The sequence below is a fragment of the Helianthus annuus genome, chromosome 3 (genome assembly GCF_002127325.2).
Source record: "Helianthus annuus cultivar XRQ/B chromosome 3, HanXRQr2.0-SUNRISE, whole genome shotgun sequence".
In the NCBI taxonomy this organism is placed as follows: domain Eukaryota; kingdom Viridiplantae; phylum Streptophyta; class Magnoliopsida; order Asterales; family Asteraceae; genus Helianthus; species Helianthus annuus.
In genome coordinates this window covers 168,684,411-168,691,083 of record NC_035435.2, presented here as the reverse complement: position 1 = coordinate 168,691,083, position 6,673 = coordinate 168,684,411, and the positions used below count along the sequence as shown (strand labels likewise).

The window sequence follows — 6,673 nt, the reverse complement described above, 5'->3', positions numbered from 1 at the left end:
TGCCCTCACACAGCGGCATCCTCTCCTGCTTTCCCCGGCTTCTCAGCACCGGCATCCTCTCCAGCATCCTGTCCAGCATCCTCACCAGCATCCGCTCCAGCATCCTTCTTGTCTCCAGCCTGATCCGCCACCCCTGCTGACTTGGAAGATTCACCGGCTTCAGATGGGAGTGGCACATCCTTGCCTCCGAGCTCCTTCAGCTTGGCTACCCAGGATTCAATTGGCCAGGATGGACAAACAAGACCTGTCTCCTTGGCCTCATAGGCCATCTTGATGCGTGCTTGTAACAGGGAGACAATAGCGGAAGTCTTGATTCCTTCCCGGAAATTGATCATGGCCTGATCGTGATCCATTTGCATGGTGGCCAATTTGAGCTCAGCATCCTGGGTGACCTTTTTCAGCTTATCCTCATAGTGCCGGCTCTTTGCCTCGGCAATGGCACCTTGGTCGGCAACAGTGGTTTCGAGCTGCTTAATCCTGGCTTCATGGAGGGCGACAGTACCACATGCATCGTTGTACAAGTGGAGCAAATGCTGGAGGCCCTGTGCATCAATAACAGGTACAAGTTAGAATATGTATGACTAAGATATCCTATCAGGATATCCAGTTAGGATATCCAGGCAGGATATATGTGCAGGATATACGTGCAGAATATGTGTCAGGATATTACCTTGTTGAGGAAGGATGTCATTGGCTCTAAGGAATCGGTGAAGCTGAGCTCGTCATAGGAGAACCCTTCTGAGCTTGGAACGCTGACTTCAAGGCCTTTCCTCTTTTTCGCCGTGGAAGCACGAGTCCTTGGGTTGGCCTTGGGAGCTGGGAGTGGCTTGGAGCTAGTAGCAGCAGGAGCCTCCTTCTTGACTATGGAGGGAGTTGGATAGCTGTCAAGTTCGTCAAGGTCTAGATAGACTGGGACTTTGCTGGAATCTGCACACAGGGAGTAAAATTCTAAACCTTTCCTAAAGATATCAAATAAAAAAACATGTGTCTACAGGATATCTTGTAGGATCCTTACCAGACATGGTTGCGCTTGAAAGAGGGCTTGGAGTTACTGGAGATGGGTTGAAACTTCTCTCTGCTTCTGGAAGGAGCCTGATGGCGTCTATTCTTTTCTGAGAATCTGCAAGAGGAGGTGCTAGCTTCCTAAAATCAGCTGTACAAGAAAACGACAAAGTCAGTTCAGGATATAAAGCAGGATAACAAGCAGGATCATCTTTAAACCCTAAATCCTACCCTTCTTCAACCAATGCACCGGATAATCCGCTCCACCAGGGATTGAATCTCTTTTTACGAAAAAGAATTTGGATTTCCATTCCTCTTCATTCCTGGTGGCTCGGAGGATTAGTGGGTCACTGGAAGTAGAATAAAACAAGAATCGACAAGAACCGTGGCACCTAAGTCGGTATGCTAAAGGGAGATCGTGAACAGAAAGGTCAGGGATATGGTTGTTCTTGATTTGATCAAGAACGGACAAGACTCGCCAAAGCATTGGCATTGTTTGACTAAAACAAATTTTTGTGACATCAAAAAACTCGGTGATAAATTCAGAAAAAGGAAATTGCAGCCCTAGAGTAAAGGGGAAAGCATTGAAACACAGCCACTCGTCGGAAACCATATCCGATCGGATTTCCCGATCAAATGACCGGAACACCGTCCCTTTTGGGAAGATGCCGGAGGATTTGAGGGCCGACAAGTGGGCACTGTCGAAGGAGCATATTTCCTTCTCCGGATCTTGGAGAATATTCTGGTGAATGAATGAGGGGGCGGAATCTCCGGAGCTGGATCTTGTCTGCCTTGTCATGTTGCCGGAATATTGAAGAGGGTAAAAAAGGAAGATGAAGTTGAGAGAAAGTGTTTACCTTTTTTCTCTTCGGAGATAGTTAAATGAAGATAAGGATGAAAAAGATATAGGGTGTGATGAGTAATTATAGGCCGGGTGGTTGAAAGCTATCACATCAATGGTCTTATCTCTTCATTGCCTCGTTCTTCGGGAAAAAATATAACCGTTAGTGACCAGGATACTTAACGGTAACATTTTTTGGGGACAATTGTTATGGGTGAAATTCTGAGCCCATATCCTGGAAAATATCTTGATATATATCTTGTTTATTGTATCTGTTTACATCCGGGATGCTGACTCAGGATATTGGTAACATCTTGAATGGTATCCTCAGGATCACTAACGGATTAAATGCAGGTACGTGGGTTAGAAGCTAGCAACGTTCATGAAGACCTTTTCTACTGAAGACTCGGTCCAAGTCGTTCACAAGAAGCCGTTGAAGCCGCATTACTCGGTCTACAACGTTCACATTGGAATATTCGGGGCATCCCATGTTTATAGGAATTTTAGTTTGTAATTCGTTACTATAAATAGTGGGTATATCAGATCAACTAGGACATCACAATCACACTCTCTACACTCCAACACTTGCTCTCTCGCAACTTTCACAAAATTCATTGTAACACTTAGCGATCTGATCCATATCCTGCACTGTATCCTGAAGTTTAAAGCAATAAGAAGAACTAGGCAGCTGCGATTGTCAGCTCCCGAGGTTTTATGCCGGCGATCTAGATTGATCAAGGGCTTTCCTCGTACATCTCGTGTCATTTACTTTACTTTTTTGCTCATTGTTTGATCGTAGATACAGCTCAATATCCTGAGCCGTATCCTGAACACTGTTTTTCCAAAGAACCTAACAAGCATATTTTCAACACACTTTTTAGCACACTACCTCACTCAACTAATTTGATCACTTAATTGCTTTGGTAATTTTTGACCAAAACAAAGTTATTGTCATAATTCAAACATGTTAAAAAATTAAAGAGAAAAATGTCCGAAGAGTTCCTGTGGTTTGCCAATTTTCACCTTTAGTCCCAAACTTTTTAAAATTACAGCTATAGTCCACAACTTTTGCAATTTCGTTCCCGGATAGTCTCTTTTTCTTATTCACACAACACAATGAAGCTTCAGACACATTGGCTGCAATTGGAAACAATTTTAGTCCCAACCCGAAACTCTTTTTCTTTGTTATTACACTCTCAAACAAACAACTCCGATTTATCGTCTGAAAACAGACTCGTGGGAACCTGAATTGGAAAAATGTTACTCTGATTATCGCCGGAAAACCTGCAACTTTGAAGATATATCTCTGGGTGGTTTTCGGGTCCGGGTTTGGGTTCCCGGAAGATATATCTCCGATTTATCGCCGGAAAACCTGCAACCACGAGCGATAAGTTGCAGCGGGTGTGCTGATGCGTGGTGGCGGCCAGAAGTGTGCAGTGGTTGTGCGTTTTAGGGTTAACAAATAAATAGTGAAAGTGGGTTCGAGTTCACTGGTCATACCTAATGTCGAATAGGTGGAAAATTGTGGGAATTTGGGGTACAGTGGGTTAGGGGATATGAAGAAGAAGATAAATGGGGTGTTTGGCCTAGCTTTTTTTTATCTAAGCATAGCTTTTTTAGCTTATTTTTACAAAATAAGCACTAATGGGTGTTTGGTTTAGCTTTTTAAGCTTATGCTTATTAGCTTATATAAGCTAATTCCAAAAAGATTATGGGAACATGGTTTTTTAGCTTATTTGAAGAAGATGGTTTTTTACTCATTACACACAATGATATTATACCCCTTCCCATAATACAAAATAACTTAACAAACAACTAAAGATTGATTATTAATTATCAACTTGTAGAATATAAGCTAATCCAAACACTTAAAAATAGCTTATCAAATGAAAGAAAATAAGCATAAGCTACATTAAAATATAAACATAAGCCAAAAAATTAAAAGCTAGGCCAAACACCCCCAAAGTGTGACGGGTTATGATGGGTAGATATGCTCAAAAAGATAGAGGGGTGGGCCCACTTGTAACTTCAAATAAGAAATTAAATTTTTTGTAATGTTTTAATTTTTTTAATAGTAAGGCTATTTTGGTTATTTCGCACATACTTAACAATAAAAATTAATTCTATCTGTGTCAGAGACTATTCGAGAACGAAATTGTAAAAGTTGGGGACTATAACTATAATTTTAGAAAGTTAGGAACTAAAGGTGAAAAATGGACAAACTACAGGGACTATCCAAGCATTTTTCTCTGAATTAAAATAGTAAAACTCAAACTCGCAAGTTGCAACTTTAAAACGCAAACCAAAGGTGTAATTTGAAGCTACAATAGTCATATATGTAGTTATATATAATATACTAGTATTAAGCCCATGCGTTGCAGCGGTTGTCATAAAACTGTGTTAAGTAGTAGCAATACTATACCATTGTCAGTGACCATCAACACCGGAAAAGCTCGTAAAAACAAAATAAACAAAAACGGGAAAAAAAATAACGCCGAGTGAAAAGCAGACGTAAAATCTTTGAATCACGCACGCTCGTTGCAGAGAAATTAAACCGAAACGTAAAACATAGAAAAAAAATACTAAGTCCATCCAGGACCCGCGTGTTGGACGAACTTGTCAAACGCAAAAAACTAGATGTGACGCGAAGTGCCAATCAAACGGGAAAAAAATATACGAAAAAATGTTGAACCCCACACGCACGTTACGATGCGCTAACTCACAAAATTTAGAACGAAACGAAAAACTTGGGAAAGATGAAAAGTATGGTGGACCAAAATTGAAAATAAAAAAGAGTTAGGATTAAATTGCAAAAGATGGAAAACTTTGGGTTAAAAGTAAAAAACAAAGGGTCTAAATTGCAAAATTGAAGTTATTTATTAATTTTAGATAAAGATAAGGATAAAAAATAAGTGATATCTATATATCTATATATTGGTTATTAATTAATATTAATACTAAAAGAAATTTATTAAACAAATATAAATAAAATTTATGAGGTTGAAGGAAGAATGTCATGTGGCATTATTTGGAGTCTTTTATTATAAGTTAGATTAGATAATCGGTTCTGAAGAAACACTAGTCCAAGCGAGTTGCTTGAACTAGGCTCGACAGATTGGAATCGTTTAATCGTCAAAAATACCCTACGATGGTTCAGCAAAATCAAACAACACCTTTAGGCTCATCACGAGAAGGAACGATTATGAGGTCTTATCGTAACCACCATCCAAAGTGAGAATAATTAAGTAATCTCTTTTGTAGAGTAAGTTGGAGTGAGAGTGGAGAGAGTAGAATGATTTAATCTAAATGAGGAGTGTGGTGTTTATAGCCGAGATAGTGAGAAGATATTGGACGAGACGTCAATTTTAGAATATCCCTTTGGCCCCCTCCGTGCGACCGTTAGCAGTGGAAGAGGAGGGTGTGTATCCGCGTAATGCCATTGGTCTCTTATGTGATAGCTGTTAGTAGAGGTTAAGAGGAGTAGGAATCTGCGAAACATGATTTTCTAGACGTCGCTATTGAGTGTCCTTTTAATTTCTCCTCTGATAACCACTAGTGAAGATTAAAGAGGCAGTGATCCGCATTCCGCGGAACGTTCAATCAAAGAAGCTTGTGATGACATTCACCACTTGTATGCCAACTTTTTGTAGCGTGTTAAGACTTGCAGTTGGTATAAATTTTCTTGACTATAATTAAACAAAAAGAATTATGTATTGGTGTCGTTTTAGTTTATAACTATGACATTATGCATAAGTCACACTCACTATCTACCAACCGTAAACTATTCGCCACTTGGCAACATTTCCACGCTAGACTCTGCTTCTACCTTTATTCTCCTCTTCGGCGATCGATCCTCCAAAGAACTTGTCGGCGACGTTCTCCTCCTTTTCGAGGTTATCGGAACTGGCCCCGGCTCGCCCGAATTAACCCTCAGCGGAAAATTCAGCAAAGCGCGAGAACCACGCATCCTATACGCAGCCCGGTCGTACGCCAACGCCGCATCCTCCGCTGTCTCAAACGTCCCCAGCCACAATCTGGCACCGTTCTTCGCCGGATCACGAATCTCCGCCGCGAACTTACCCCACGGTCGCCGCCTCACGCCTCTGTAATGTTTCCCCCTTTCGGTTCCAGCCGGCAATTCTGCTTGAAAACTCGAAATTTCCGGCGAACTCACAAATATCTCCGGCTCGGATTTAACAATAGTGGTGTAATTTTCCAATGTATTCATCGACAGACACTCGAATTCCAACGTTTCGTGAAGAAACCGAGCGATGAGCATGTCATCAGAATCATTCTGTTTAAAGGGCAATTCACCCCAAGCGTCCGACAAGTAAGGAAACTTGTTATTGCTTCCACAGTGCATAGTCGGGAAACTATCACTCGAGTTTATCGCTGAATCGTCTAGCAAATGATGGCGAATAGATTCGAGAAGAGCGAATTCGGAGTCGAACCCGTTGTTTGGCATCATGTTTTAGCAATAATAGGTAACGAAAGTATGTTATATTTGTGTGTGTTTTAAAGAAAAGGTGAGACGATTTACAGTTGAAGAACGAAAAGATTTAAATAGTTGTTAAGGTTCGTGCACCTGAGCAAGATAATTGTTTGGAACAAGTATAAAATAGAAAGTTGTAAATTAATTAGATGTTTCCATTTTTGTTTGATATGAGAATACAGATGTTTCTTGGAAGGGGATTAATATTGTATTGGGTTTTAGCCACGTGAATTTGTGTTGCAAGTTGCTTGTTGGTTACGGATGATGTCATTGTTTTATGTCATCTTAACGATTCATAGAATTTATTCACATATAGTTATTAAATAAATAATGATAGC

General features: G+C 40.4%; 1 pseudogene; it reads right to left on the bottom strand.

Moving 5' to 3' along the window:
• Positions 1 to 5,610: 5,610 nt before the first annotated feature.
• LOC110928313 lies at positions 5,611 to 6,435 on the bottom strand (annotated as a pseudogene).
• Between the last annotated feature and the right edge of the window lie 238 nt (positions 6,436 to 6,673).